General features: G+C 42.4%; 1 long non-coding RNA gene across 1 annotated transcript; it reads left to right on the top strand.

The window, feature by feature from the left end:
- Nucleotides 1-11,973: 11,973 nt before the first annotated feature.
- On the top strand, nt 11,974-14,073 carry LOC120964473 (uncharacterized). The gene is made up of 4 exons (XR_005756880.2): nt 11,974-12,267; nt 12,348-12,600; nt 13,179-13,238; nt 13,870-14,073. It is a non-coding gene; the product is annotated as an uncharacterized lncRNA (long non-coding RNA).
- The last annotated feature ends 1,515 nt before the right edge of the window (nt 14,074-15,588 follow it).

Here is a 15,588-nt window from a genome sequence, read left to right as displayed (position 1 = left end):
AGGGAGAGTCCTATTTGATTCCAGGCTTGCCGATAATATAATCGCCTCTGGGCGTCCGGCTGGGAGCTCCGTAGTAGGAGAGAGTCCGGTGGGTTTCAAACTCCAATCTTCAGATAAGGTGGTCTGCTCTGGATCTAAGGCCAGGGCAGGGACGATAGTTAATCCTTGAATGGAGCCTGATGGTGGATCCGACAGGTTTCCTTCTTGTAGATGAGGAGCGGTCGGGGTCGAGAATCCTTCGAAGATCAAGTCTCCTCGGATATCAACGATGTAATTCAGGCTTCCAAACCTGATCTGATGACCAGGGGCGTAGCTGTCGATCTGTTCAAGGTGGCCAATTGAATTGGCACGCAGAGCGAAGCCGCCAAACATAAAAATTTGACCAGGGAAGAACGTTTCCCCGGAAACAGCATCGTTGTTCACGATCGAACAAGCCATCGAACCTTCTGCCGATGACATAGTGGAACTCTCAATGAAAGCACCAATGTCGGTGTGAAAACCGGCCGATCTCGGGTAGGGGGTCCCGAACTGTGCGTCTGAGGATCGTAGGTAGCACGAGAAAAAGGGGACATGATGTTTACCTAGGTTCGGGCCCTCTTGATGGAGGTAAAACCCTACTTCCTCCTTGATTGTCTTTGATGAGTATAGGGGTTAAAAGAGTTGATCTACCTCGAGATCGTAATGGCTAAACCCTAGTTGTCTAGCCTATGTGAATTCTGATGTCCTCTACAGACTAAACCCTCCGGTCTATATAGACACCGGAGGGGCCTAGGTTTGTATAGAGTCGGCTTGCAGAGGAAGGAAATTACATATCCGGACACCAATCTTGTCATCCACGCATAGGAGAGTCTTATCCGGACATGGGGGAAGGTCTTCTGCCTTGTATCTTCACGGCCCATCAGTCCAGCCCATATCACACAGCCCGGACACCCGAGGACCCCCTAATCCAGGACTCCCTCACTCACTCTTTCTGGGTTTTCATTCGTAGTGTCTATGTTTTTTCCTTCGTTTGGTTTGTGTTTTGAGTCAGTTCTTTTTCTAGAATTTTACTTGGTTCTTCGTGTCATAAACATGCAACTTGATCTGAAGAGGATTTCACTCTGATGTCCTTGATGATGAATGGAATCTGATTCAAAATTTCATCTATTTTGGCGCTTGTGCTTCCTCAAACCTTTCGGCATCCAGTTTAGTTACCGAGATTTTTGCAGGAAACGACTGACACGTGCCCACGATCTCACGATTGAGATCCCGTCCATTGAATGTGGAACATCCCGAGATTTTCGTGCGTAGATTTCGGAGAGGGTGGTTTCTCTCTCAGGCTATATAACCCCCCCCCCTCTCTGGGTCTCTTCTTCCTTAGCTCTTTCTTCGTTCGGCCTCGTACCTCTCCTCTCGCTCTTCGTCCGAGCCCGAGCTCGAAGCAGCGTCGACGTCAAACCTTGTTGTGCAACTCCGGCGAAGCTCCGTCACCGTTGGTCGCGCCAGTGCGGTAACTCTCCTCTCCTATGCTATCATAGTCGATCTGATTTGCCAAGTTAGGGTGTTCAGATCCAGAACTTGCACCATTCCCTTCCTATTCTAGGGCAGTTCACCCCGATGCCATTTATCTTGAGTTATTTTTCTTGCGGTAGATATTTAGGATTCACTATGTCATGGCTTGTACGGTTTGTAGTAGTTCTTCGTACCAGTTTTTTGGATCTAGAGTTCACTGTGTATACATCAAAAGATTAGAGGAATGATTATGTTTTCTTTAAGGCATAGTGCAATTCACTCGATGATATCTTGCAAGTGTATGCCATGTATCCCTTGCTTCTTCCGAAAACTTGTCTGTTTTTAGGTAAAATTCGTCTGTGCATGTTTGTGACTTCCTCCCGTGTTTTCTTTCAAAATTGTGTTTTTTCTCTCAGGAGTGGTCATGGCAAATAGCTTGGATCAGCATTCTGGGTCCGAGGAAGAAGTTCCTCAGCAACCAAAGGTGGCTGAAAAGAAATTAGCAAAGCCACCAAGAGCACAGAAGAAAAAGGCCGAACTGAATCTGCTGAAGAAGATGATGATATTCCCTCAGCACACAGTCAGCCGAAAGATGAGCTAGTCACCAACTCCAAAACCTTGTTCTCCGATGGAAATCCCAAGAAGGGGTGTCGCGGTAGAGAGAGAAACACTGCGGCTGAGATGTCTGATCCAGAAACCTACAAGACTCCACCTGGAGTAGAAACTGCTCAAGAGAGGAATAACAGACTGCAAAAGATTAATCGCCACTGGGCGAAGAAATGGTTTAACCATGAGATCGCCCGAAGAAAGTACCAGATTCTGTTTGCATTCACTCCTCCGTGGAATGACTGCATTGCGGAGGGCTGCCTAGGTCCTAATGATGAAAAAGTCAGACCAGCTCCTCCCACCAATGCTCATGTAGACTCGTCGAAGACAATGGCTGATTTTCCCGAGGAAGTTGAGAAATGTGCAAAGGCCAAGGCCAAGCGTGACGCCAAAGAGGCGAAGAAAAATCAAGTAGAATAGAGAAATGTTGAGTTAACTCAACAGGATGTGCTTGAGAAGAAGGAAAGGGCCTCTTCCCGAAAGGAAAAGAGGAAGAGGAAGTCTGTTTCTCCTCGAGCTTCGAAGAAGAAGTCAGTTGCCAATAAATCAAGGAAGGTTGCATCTACCTCGTCTAATGAGGACTCTTCTGATGATAATGCTGGCGCAGAAATACCAATGTATGACCAAAGAGCACTGCTTGATAAGACCTACCAGACTCCTTCCCCAGCAAAGATTTCGCCACCAGTGAGATCTTCTCCAAGGCTTGCTCCTGTCCCCTTAGATAAACCTTCGGGCTCTGCTGCCCCTGTGGTGAAAAGAAAGTTGATTATTGATGATAAAGCTACTACTGCTGCCAAGAAGGCAAAGAAAACCATTCATGTTCCCACAGAGAAATATGATTTTGATCCGATGTTCGACATCATTGAAGTTGCCTCTTATGATGCTGATCCATCTGAGCTAAGTAGTCTAGGTTTGCCGGATCATGTTACCAAGATGGTAATGAAAAATTTCACAGAGCTGAATGGAATCATGAAGGAATTGAACCAGGCTGTAGAGGACAAACAGCTACTAGAGAAAATGAGGAATGAAGCCCTCTCTGAGTCTGAAAGAAAAGATGTGAACAAAGGGATCCTTGAGATCACCAAAGCCCTCACCGTGATGAGGAATAACAAGATTGAGTGGCACTCTAAGTTGAAAATCGATAATTCTCAACTCTGCGATCGTAGGAATGATGAGATTAAGCGTTAAGCAGATCTTGCTCAACGCACAGAGAAAGAAGAGAAACGTCAGAGAGCTCAGGCTGGAGCCAATAAGCCGAAAGAGATCAAGGATCGTCGCATCCAATCAGTGTCTACCGATGCTCATGTTGATTCAAGTGTCCCACTGCAACAGATTCCACCATCCCCTCGTCCCGAGGAAGTTGCCAAACAACAAATTGTGCCTGTAGTAGTCATTATTCCTCCCTCAGCGGCACAGGAAGCTGATGTCGTGGACATTTATCTGGTTAATCCTGATGAAGCAAATGTCGTGCCCGAGCAAAATGTTTCTGAAGAAAGAATTGACGAGGAGATTGAGATGGAAAAGGCAATACCATCGCCTTTGAAAGAAATTCAAGCTGAACCCTCCGGGTCCACCAAGGAGGGTGAGAAGGTTGAGGGGGAGCAAGTCGCTGCCCAAGGAAATACCTCTACAGTCTCCTCATCTAGTGCTCCTACCCTGATGGAGGTTGACCCTGATCCTGGTTCTTTGGCTTCACAGCCAGAACAGGAAGAGAAGAAACTTGAAGAGCCCATGGCTCCTGAAGAGAAAGAACACCAAGTTGTACCACATGTGTTGTCGCGGCAGACTGAAGGAGATCAATTTGTGATTCAAGAGTCTGAGAAAGTTGTTGTGCTACCCATAGTTGAAACTTCAACGGAAGAAAAGGCCCTTGTGCCTGAATCTGAGAAAGCCGTTGAAGGAGTTCCAGTCAAGGAAAATGAAAGTCAGTCTAGTGATCCATGTTGTCTGCTTCAGAAAAGGCTGTAATGCCTCATGCTTCATTGAAGCCCACCGATGAGAATGCACCAGCCTTTGATGATGTTCAGCTGATGGAAATTAGCAAGGAAGAATATCAGAAAAATCCTCAGGAATCACTTCCGCTATTTTCAGCTGAGTATGGCCCCAATGACCTGGCATTCAATGAACAACTTAATTCATCGAGGCTTGCATTCTTTGGGGTGAGCCCCTATCAAGGTGAAAGAACTTCATTATCATCGAGGTTCTGGACAGAGCAACATGCAGTCTATTATGCTTAGATCTTGTTTGGCAAGCACATAATTTTCAATCATAAGATGTTGAACTTTGCCAAGCTCGAAGAAATGCCTTGCTTCCTAAATGCAATTGATCACATTGAACATGCTCTTCTGAAGGGTTTCATGCGCTTCAATCATGGCTGGAACAAAGAACTTATTCTTCAGTTCTATGCCATGTTGTAACTCATAGGAGAAATGGAAAATAACTCAACCTGGATGCTAGACTGGATGACTGGCAGACAGAGAATCAAATGCTCGGCAGATCACTTTCTGGCCTTGATAAATTTGCCTCAATGTGAATTTGAGAATGATAGAGAACATCGACTGCATTTCCGGGAAGTTTCTAAAGCACAACTCCACGTCTTGATGGATCCCACCATGGTGGGCAACGAAGGCATTGATGTTGATCAGAAGAAGTTGGCCTATGATAACAAGGTGCTATTTCACATTCTGTGCAATACCATCATGCCAACCAATAGGCCAAACTCCATCAAAGGCATTATGGGAAATGCACTTGTGGCAATATCTCAAGGAATCAAGTTTGACATTCCAGATCTTTTCATTCAAAACCTGGCATGTGCAGTAGATAGCCCTCGGACTTTAAAGCCCTATGCTCCTTGGATAATGTTCGCCATCGAGCAGCTTACACATGAAAAATTCTTCTAGGCTTACATACCGAAGGTATTCATGCCACCAGTTCGTGACACTCTGCGCATCGTGAAGGATAACAAAAAAGGAAAGGAACCTATTGATGCTGCTGCAACAGCTTCTGCGTCTGGAAATGCTCCAAAGGTTAAAGAAGCCAAGATTGAAATTCCTTGTGAGGAAAATCCATCACTCTATTAGATTTGCATTTGCACGTAGCAGACCCTAGAAAGACACATCAAGATGGACAGGAAGGAAAAGGTGGAATTGATGACTGAGCTGAATTTGATTCATAATCACACTCGTCAAATTCTTCTACATGAGAAGGATGCAAGGAAGCGCTCATGGACCTTGCTGAGGGAGCATTACTCTCGCAAGGATCTAACTAAGAAGGGCCTCTTCAAGGAATATAATTACCTTGACTTGCTTGCAATTTCGCGCATCCGAAGACAAACTCTAGAGCTCCCACAGTGTTCTGCTTCAACGGATCTGTTGTTTGTCAATCATGATGATGAAATTGCAGACACTGCCGGCACTCTTATCTACAAGCCAGATATACATCGCTCCAAGTCTTCCAAGGCAAGGCTACTACTCCAGCATCTGCCTCGACTCTTCCGCACTCTTCAGATTCTGATTCCTCGAGTGGTTTTAATTCGGATTGGAAGATACTCACACGGCGTAATTCCTCGTATGACTTCTCCTTCTGTAGCGACCAGACCTCAAACATTCTAGTCTCTGTGCATCAGTGTCATCCCTGGATCGGTAATGCTGACACGCACAGTACTTTGAAGGATTTATAACAGAGTAGCAATCACACACTTATTACATCGAATAGTTCAAGAGAACTCAATACAATAAATATGGCTTAAGGCCATCTAAAATACGATAACAGCGGAAGGCTTGGAAGATAAAGTGAGTCCATCAACTCCAACGGCATCACTGAGTATAAGACCACGACCTAAGGCTCCTTACTCGTCATCTGAAACGTCTGCAACATGATACGTTGTAGCCCGAAAACGGGTCAGCACATGGAATATGCTGGCAAAGTAACACATAGAGAGTAATGAACAGAATAATGCTATCACTACATGCATATTTGGCAGGTGGAAAGCTCTATGGTTACAGTTTTGCGAAAAGCCAATTTTTCCCTACCACAAAGGAATAAATTTTATTTAACTATCATGGTGGTTGTTAAACATTGAGAAGGTACCTCCAACTCAATCCCAATTAAGAACGTGATTAACCCAATCAAATTAAATTAAGTAACATGATGATGAGATTCACATGATAATCCAAGAACTAGATACTCATGATGTCCATAACCGGGGACACGGCTAATCATGATTAGTTTGTACACTCTGCAGAGGTTTGTGCACTTTTCCCCACAAGACTCGATCGCCTCCGCTTGATTTCTCGCACTACATGGTGTTTGAGAAATGGATGACCGAGACACAGTCTTTCAGAAACACTACTCTTTACTCCGGGTGGACAGTTACACCTACTTTCCCCTACATCTGCTAGCCCACCTCTTCAAGAGGTCATGTAACCTACTCAACTATGCTAGATCCCATAATAGCTTGTGGCTGCACACGGAAGTTTCTAGCATGAATAATCTCATGATCCCTTTGAGTCTGGGTGGCGGTCCATAGGATGATCACACGGGTACTCCGGGATATCCAAAAATACAGGCAACACTGGTTTCTCCAGGTGCCTCAATCCACCCAGATGTAAATTAAAGTAGCCACCTTAAGTTGAACCATAAATTAATAATCTCACATCTGTCATGAAGAAATTCACTCAAACCCAATCCACGTCTACGAGCATAGCATAGCAATATAAGCAAACGTAGAAGTAACTCCCAAAGGTTTGATGGTAAACAGGACAATAGGTACTACCTCATCTACTTCCCAAAACCCACATATTAATCAGATCCTAATCATGCAACTGTTTGAGGATTGATCTAATGCAATAAAACTGGGTGATGAAAAGTATGATCAAAGTGTTACTTGCCTTGCTGATGATCCGTGAAACCTAGAGACTCGTAGTAGCACGCTTCGCACTCCGGGTACTCTATCGCAAACAAACAATACATACATGAGCAATCAAGCAAGGGTCCACGAAATAAAACTCAAAATAAGAGATCTAACCAGAAAGTTCAACTTAAGAACTCCGGTTTGCAAAAAGAATCAATTCAAACGAAGCAACGAAGGTCAAACGGCGAAAGAAACAAGCTTCGTTTACTAATCTGGATCTAAGTCAAATTTTACAGTAGCAAAAACTTGTTTGAGTTGGCTAAACGGAAAGAGAATTTCGAGACGAAACTCTAGGGCTTGAATCGTCTGATTCCGATAAACGAGCGAAAAGTTATACTAAAACGAAAAACAGATCGGAACTCACGATCAGGAATAATCGCGGAAAATCCGAGAAAAAGAAAAACTGACGAACAGGCTAACGATCGAACGTTCGCTGTCTGTAAAAAAAAAACAAAAACCGTTCGTTAAAACGAACGAACGAACGGGCGTTCGCTATTTAACTAAACCGGAAAAAAATAAACCGATCTAATATAAAAAAAAGCGTATCTCGGTTTCGAAATAAAATCAAACGGTTTTTCGAGAAAAAACGGCGGCTACCTCGATTCGCGTGACGGCGGCGGCGGTGAGCGGCTCCGGCGGGTGGCGGCGTCGGGCGAGAGGCGGCGGGCGGCGGCGGACGGCGGGTCGGGCGGCGGGGCGACGCGGGCGGCGGTGGCGGCTAGGGTTTCGGGGCGGCGGCGACTTGGGCTGAGGCGAGGCTCGGGCCGCGGCTTTAAAGGCCGGCCGGGCTGAGGTGTCCGGGTCAGACACGGCCCGTAAGGCGGTTGACTTTTAAAAAAAAATCGGACGTGCAGAAAGAAATACTAAACGGACTCCAAAAATCTCGAAATAAATTTTCCCCGTCCTCTAAAAATAAGCCGGACAAGATGAACATTTATTTGGGCCTAAAATGCAATTTTGAAAAACGCGTATTTTTCCTAATTCGAATAAAATCAAATAAAATCCAAATAAAATCAAATATTTTTTTAAAATATTTTTCCTCCAATATTTCATTATTTGTGGAGAAGTCATTTTATCCCCTCTCATATATTTTGATATGAAATATTTTCGGAGAGAAAAATAATTAAAACAAATGATCCTATTTTCAAAATTTGAGAAAACCCAAATATGAAAATAACGAAATCCCCAACTCTCTCCGTGGGTCCTTGAGTTGCGTGAAATTTCTAGGATCGCAAATCAAAATGCAATAAAATATGATATGCATGATGATCTAATGTATAACATTCTAAATTGAAAATTTGGGATGTTACACCTTCCTTTTTGACACTTGTTGACAAAAGGGGGAGAATTACATCGAGTGATAGTTTTTCGAGGTTTGCAGGGTGTTTACTTTTGTCATTTGGTCTTCCCTCGAACAATTTGCTTCAAGAACTTATCACACTGCATGTTGTGCTGAAACACTCGGTCGTCATGTAACATTAATAACCCCCGCCTGCAATATCATTTGCTTCACACTATATTGTCTGCAGGTACCTTCGATTGTGTTTGTTTGGTGAATGATTATCTTCGGCAATTATCTATTTCACAGGAACCCACATCTGTGAACACACATCTGCTTCTCGAAGAAGAACAGAGAAGAAGTACCCCAAGTACTAAATGAACCATAACTGTTGTGATTGGATATGCTCTGATTGCTATCTCTCATTATCTAACCTTGCAGGAAGATAAAGTCAGCCTATGCACAAGTGCCTTATTGAAGGATATCTATGTGACTGACAAAGTGTTTTTCCTCATAGATATCCTTTGCACCATCTATTTTGCAGGAAAACCACCTCCAAAGCATATCCACTCCAAGCAACATATTTTATCTTGTTTTGATCATATAGTACATATAACATGCAGGAAAACTTCATCTCGTGTGGATTCAAATTGTGCTCTAAGAAAACCTTCATGATATATCCTAGTTGAAAATCAATCAACGCTTATTTCACTTCTAACCTTCTTTGAAGATTTTGTGACAGGAATCACCTTAGACACCGCCGAGTGCATTCAAAGAGTTTATGTATAAGATATTCAGTCAATGTCACTTAGACGAAGAGAAATATTGTTTCTCTGGCTCATCATGATGTAAAGCACATATTAAGGGGGATAATATCTTATCTTCGTAGTTATCTCTCGACTTTCATTATTCTTCGCATTACACTCCATTCTTTACCTATCATTCGATGTGATCTGTTTTGTCAACAATCATCCAAAAAAGGGGAGATTGTTGGTGCAATATCTGCCTACCTTGTGTTTTGGAGATTATTGACAGAAACATGTATGGACTCATTTGTTTGCTAGTGCATACATAGAGAAAAAGTCCATACACAACCGAAGAGAATGATGTCTCCGGTGTTGAGTTCGAGGAACTTCACCAAAGTACATCTGCGTTGCAGAGAAGAAGAAGTTGTATTTGTTGAAGAGATAGAGTCAAAAAGATTGATGTGAAGAAATTGACTCCTCGAAAGATTACTGCTGAAGCGAAGCTTTTGTTTCGGTACTGTCGTCCGAAGAAATTGACTGCAACGATTGAAGTCGACGACTAAGTGAAGACATGACATTCATTTCATTTTTCTTCTTTTAGTCTTTCGAATCATAGGACCTCCATACTATAAAGAGGGGTATAGGTTCTCGATGCTTAGATCCGTTGTGATGCTTAGCCATAACCTATGAAAGATGCGAGAGAAATCTCTTTGTGCTCCGAGCAAATACTTGCCATCAAGAGACTGTGATCTTCTTTGCTGCAAGAGATTTGCCTCGGACCGAGGAGTTAGCATTTCTTGCTCCATAAGAAATGTTACCGTCATGCTCAAATTCGACCGCTGGAATCGTGTCGTTCGGCCATTGGCTGAGGCCGATGTCCAATTTGGTCATTTCCCATCTGGGAGGTTGTGGCTATAAATAGCCACCCCGCTCCAACTTTGACCGATGGTTGCTCCGCTTGAGATTTCTGAGAAGACTGATTTGAGCAACCCCTCTCTGAGTGATTTGAGTTTAAGATCCACGAGAGAAAAACCAAGAACCCAAACTTAGACAGTGGTTTAGCATCACAGTAGTTCTGAGTCAGAGTTCTTGTACCTATTACTCTTGAGAGCTGCACACTCTCTAGACGGATAGGTTTTGGCTTCGAGTGTTGAAGAGTTGTTGTCTTCACCGAGCCCGATCTTCAGCAACCAAAAGTGATTGTGGTTCGTGAAGGTCGACCGAAGGTTTGGAGATCGTCGACAAGGATCTACCATGAGTGAATTCAACCTCGGTCTGATCAGCTCTGTGTTGAAGGAGAATAGGGTGAAGAGAGTTTATCTTCCGTGTTAAGTCACAGCCCCTTCAACCAGACGTAGCCCTTTGGCAGAAGGGTGAACTGGTCTACCGAATCCTTTTGTCGCCATCGAGCACCACTTGTTACATCTTCTTTACTGCATCGCATTCAGCAGTTATTATTCATGATCTGTGCCGATAGTTTACGTGTTCCTTTTTGTTCTGCTGTCATCATCATGTGATCTGTGTTCATCCCTATCATTATCTTCGCCTGTACTCTTTCGTTATCAGCTTGTATTTTAGATCTCTTGTGAAATTGTTCTACAACATTGTGTTCAACACCGATCATGTTGTGCCTCATTCTGTTACATCTGTTTGCATGTTGCATCACTCTCATTGTAGTTAAACATGTGATTTATCAAGATCGTACTGTTGTCAATGCTTTTTCTCGATGAATATGCTTATGATGAAGAAGATTGATTTAGTATATTTTCTTTGATACTCTATTCCGCTGCTGTGATTGGGTTTTGTTTCAAAGCTTTCTAAAGAAAATTTGAATCTCCCATTCACTCCCTCTGGTCAATATACTCTCAGTCCTAACACATATGCTGTCGTTTTATTACCATTTGCTATTTTTGGTGAATGTTAACCTTGTTGTAGTTAACATTGGCTTTTCATGTACTTACACAAGGGTACAATGGGCGATGTTGTTGTTTGCAGTCGAGGTTAGCTGCATCCCATTCTTATACACCATTTGTTCCTAAATATAAGTATTTTTAGATATTCCAATATAGATTCTAATCTAAACTATGTTTGTAATTCTATATATATCCGTATGTAGTTCATATTGAAATCTCTAAAAGTACTTGTACTTAGGAATGTAGGTAGTTGTATTTTACATCATATGTGCAATCTCAGTTTAGCTTCTAACATTTACTGGTTGCTTGTATGTACATATATTAGCGGTACCGATCCACACTTTGATCCCTTTTGCGTATGGGGCAATGAGATATTCATGAACAAGCTTCAAGTGAGGAAACTAAGAAAGATTGTTAGGCGAAATAAACTATAACATCCCAAATTTTCAAAAATTGGAATGTTAATAGGATCATTACTTTTCATCATGATTTCTGTGCATATTTGAATGTTCTGATTATTTAAAGAGTTTTTCAACTCAAGCCAATATATTTGGAGTGGAGATACTATGACTTCTCCCCTATTAATTATATTTGGAGAATGTTAATAATATTATTTGGAGTTTACAGAAACTATTTTGGGAATTTTAGAAACTCAGATTAGATGATAGTTGTTATTATAATGCTCTTTATGTGCTTTTGTTGCATAAAATTATTTTCCAAAAATGCATTTCTGTTGTTAAAAATGTTCACTATTTTGTAAAGTAGCAGTAATGATTTATTTTGTGTTCTGACTATTTTCTAGGATTTAAATTACTATTTATTTAGCTTTATTTAATGCCTATAGCAGAGGGTTTTTTTCTAAAAAGAAAAAAAAAACTGGCGTACTGTGCAGTCGGGCTGCACACTGTCCTAGCTAACTGTCGCCCGCCCGCGCTACGCAGCAGCAACAGCGACAGCAGGCCGGCCCATTTCCACTCCGCGGGCAGCCCACCCAGTTCTTTTTTTTTTCTTTTACTTCTCCTCTCACCCGCTGACACATGGGGCCCGCCAAGTCGTCTCCGTCCTCAGGACGAAATCTCGCATGTATCCCGTGTTCTTCCTGGAGACCTTCCCGATCCAAATCCTCGTCGATTCGGCTTGGATCTCGTTCCTCTCGCACGGAGATTACTCTATAAATACTCCCCACGTCCGTCTCTGCCGATTTTTTTTTGCAAAATCCCTCTCACGTGCCCTAGAACGCCGTAGTCATCTCGCCGGAGTTCCGCTGCCAGGAGCACTTGCGCCGCCCCTGAAGCTCTTTCATCAGTTGATTCTGTCACTGTAAGTGAACCCCGAGTCCTCCCGGTTGCTCTATTCTCTCTTCCAAAATTCACAGATCATCCATGACTTGTTTTTCCTAGCCAAAACAACAACGAGTTGAGCTTACGAGCAAAGTACGGCTCGCTGGAAGTTCGTCCGTGGAACCACCGGGCGCAGCAGCAAAGGAGCAAGCTCCATCGTCCTCGAGGTCAACTAATTCATCTCCATCGCGCTCTGCACACGCCGGGCATCTCTACGTAGCCGGGGATTTCCCGTAGCCGTCGCCACCGTCGTCCGGAGCCTCGCCGCGCGCCGTCTTCTCCAACTCCGGTGACACCCGCCCTCTGTTTTCCGGTGAGTCATCCCCGTCCGTCTGATCTAAGATGGACAGCCCATATTAGATCATGTTTTGTTTTTTCGAAGCGGTCCGCACTATATAGCGGCTGACTGTCTTTTAAGCCTAGCAGCAAACACCATCTGGCCACTCACGTCGAGCCACGTGGCAACGCCACAGCAGCCGCCGCAGTTCTTCCCAGAACGCTATTATGGCATAATTTTTCTTTGCAGATTCCATTTCATATTTTCGTTCAGGTATAACTTGAGATCCGTAACTCCAAATTCATTGATTCTTTTTCCTGTGTACTCGTAGAGACCAGGAGAATACCTTAGAACCAAAACTTCACATTTTTGAACTGTTTAAATTTGAATTTTCTCAAATTTGAATTCAAACTTTCGGAGGCCATATCTTTCAAACCGCTTATCCAATTTAGTTGATTCTTTTTGCATTGTGATTCTACTAGCATGTAGATATTATATAACTACTGATATGTTATGTTAATTAAGTTTTTATTTGAATTCCTTGTTGTTGACTTTATTGTGGGGTTATGTGAGTGAGTACGGTTTATTTATCGTTGCCTTTGTTAATCATATAGATTGTCCGGATTGTGAAGCGGATCGGAATTAATCGTTAGAATACTTCAACAGCATTCAAGGCAAGTTTGCACATTTGATTTTGCTCATCCTATATTCTGCTATGCATGTGTGGTTTTTATGCTATGACATGTGCTTGGTTTGATATGTATGTTCTCTGTTGTCATATTCTGGTATTGATTGTATTATGTGATGGTTGATCAACTTGCTATGGTAGACGTTGGATGTGTCGAGTGATCCATGAAAGTGGTGAGTGTTTATAGCCGTAGGCTCGGGATTATTAACCAGGTGAATGCGTCACTGGCAGAGCGCTCTATTGTCCCTAGAGAATGCGCCATTGACAGAGCGCACTTGAGGCGAGGTATAGTTTTTGGAACATAAATCAGGTGAATGCGTCCTTGGCAGAGCGCTCTATTGTTCCTAGAGAATGTGCCACTGACAGAGCGCACTTGAGAGACTTCTGAAGTTTTTATCGTGTTTACTTAGAATCTTTGGGGTTATCTTGGGTGAATAAATTAGAGACGGTTGTGAGTTCAGGTAGTGGCGGTAGGTGAAGACATTCTTCTCCAAACTAACTTGTGTTTTGTTTGTCATACATTTCTTTGTGGATGTATGTTTACTATATCATATTGTGTGATTTGTCAATACAATCAATGTATTGACCCTTTGTGGCTGCAACTTATCATGTTGCAGGATTTTCAGATGATCAGTGAGATACAGTAGGGTCGCGAGTCTTCACTCAACATGTTCTCAAGTGGGCATTGATGGACTCATCGTCTATTATGCTACATTTCCGCTGTTGTTATTGAATAAAGCTAGCTATGTGCTATTCCGTTTGTAATACTTTATGAATTATGGATCATACGTTATAGTAAATGATGCACTTGTTATTTGATATTCATATGTACTGTGTGTGCTAGCGAGTCGATCCAGGGACTAGCACAGTAAGTACAGAGACATCGAATCTTATCAGGTTCGGGTCGTTACAGATGGTGTCAGAGCAGTGTGTTGACTATAGGTCGTGACCTTAGAAAATGGATTAGAAAAGCCATAGGAGTGAAAAACTTACTTTACAACTTATTGTCTACTTGTTAGTTCATACTCTTGTACTCATATCTTTTCTTTTCAAAGTATAGACGACCCCTGGTATTATTATTAGTGTCATTTAAGGAGTTTTAGTTGACAAACCACCATTACTAAATTGTGCCTGATAAACGATTTGCGGTAGTATGATGAGATCATATCTCTTGTGGATATGACCTTACTTGTAGGTTTTGCTTGTGTGGTGTGAATTGTGTGAATTTAGTGTTTGTTTTTTTTTGTTGGAGTTTTTATTGCTAGCATGAGTATATGGGTAGTGTTTTCCCCTTAGGTTTTTATTTTGTCTATATCCTAAGACATGCTGCAACCCAGTGATGAGTTCAAGTTTTAGCACATGCGCCAAGATCTGACAAGAAGCAAGCACAATCTTGCTGAAGGAAGAAACCTGCAGGAAGCTATAGTTCATTAGTATATGTTTTGCCCTGGAGGAAGCTATAGTTCATTAGTATATGTTTTGCAGTAGCTGACATAAACCTAATAGTTCACAGGAACGATAGTTGTTTTGTTTGGCATGCAGAATGGATGGATTAATCCGAACCAGTTCGTGAACAAGAGAAATTTCTACAATGCTTGTGAGAATGTCCGAGCGTTAGAATACGAGATTTTCTAAACCATATACAAGGTAATGATTTGGGTGCGGAATGGATTGATCACCATGCCGACTTACTCTTATTATTCGCTATTGCTATGTGGGATAGTCAATCTAGAGTGACTTACCTATAGTAGAGAGACGTTGTTGTTAAGCCTGAATCTTAGAATGGTATGACGTTTGATTTCTTGTAAAGGCAACCGTTGCCAATAGTAGGTTGTACGTGAGGATAAACCAAGACTCTTTTCTGCAGGAACCATTCTTGATGACCATCATGAGAGCATCGATATTTAGTATTGGTGCAAGACCTGTGAGCCATGAAGTTTTCAGTTTACAAAAGACTGCTCTTTTGATAAGGGATCCAGAATTTCGAAGGAGTGTAAGGCATATGTCTGAAGGATCTCCTCGAAGGAGTAAGATTTTTGAAGACCGATGACTCTTATTCTAAGGGTGGTAGTACTCCACACTCTCGGACGAACAATGGATATTCAAGGAGACCCCAACCCTAGTCTTTTCTTTCTAGCTTTTTCGAATCTCGAGGATGAGATTCATTTTAAGGGTGGTAGATTTGTAACATCCCAAATTTTCAAAAATTGGAATGTTAATAGGATCATTACTTTTTATCATGATTTATGTGCATATTTGAATGTTCTGATTATTTAAAGAGTTTTTCAACTCAAGCCAATATATTTGGAGTTCAGATAATATGACTCTCCCCTATT

Source organism: Aegilops tauschii, chromosome 5 (genome assembly GCF_002575655.3).
Source record: "Aegilops tauschii subsp. strangulata cultivar AL8/78 chromosome 5, Aet v6.0, whole genome shotgun sequence".
NCBI classification, from domain to species: domain Eukaryota; kingdom Viridiplantae; phylum Streptophyta; class Magnoliopsida; order Poales; family Poaceae; genus Aegilops; species Aegilops tauschii.
This window is presented reverse-complemented; position numbering and strand designations above follow the sequence as displayed.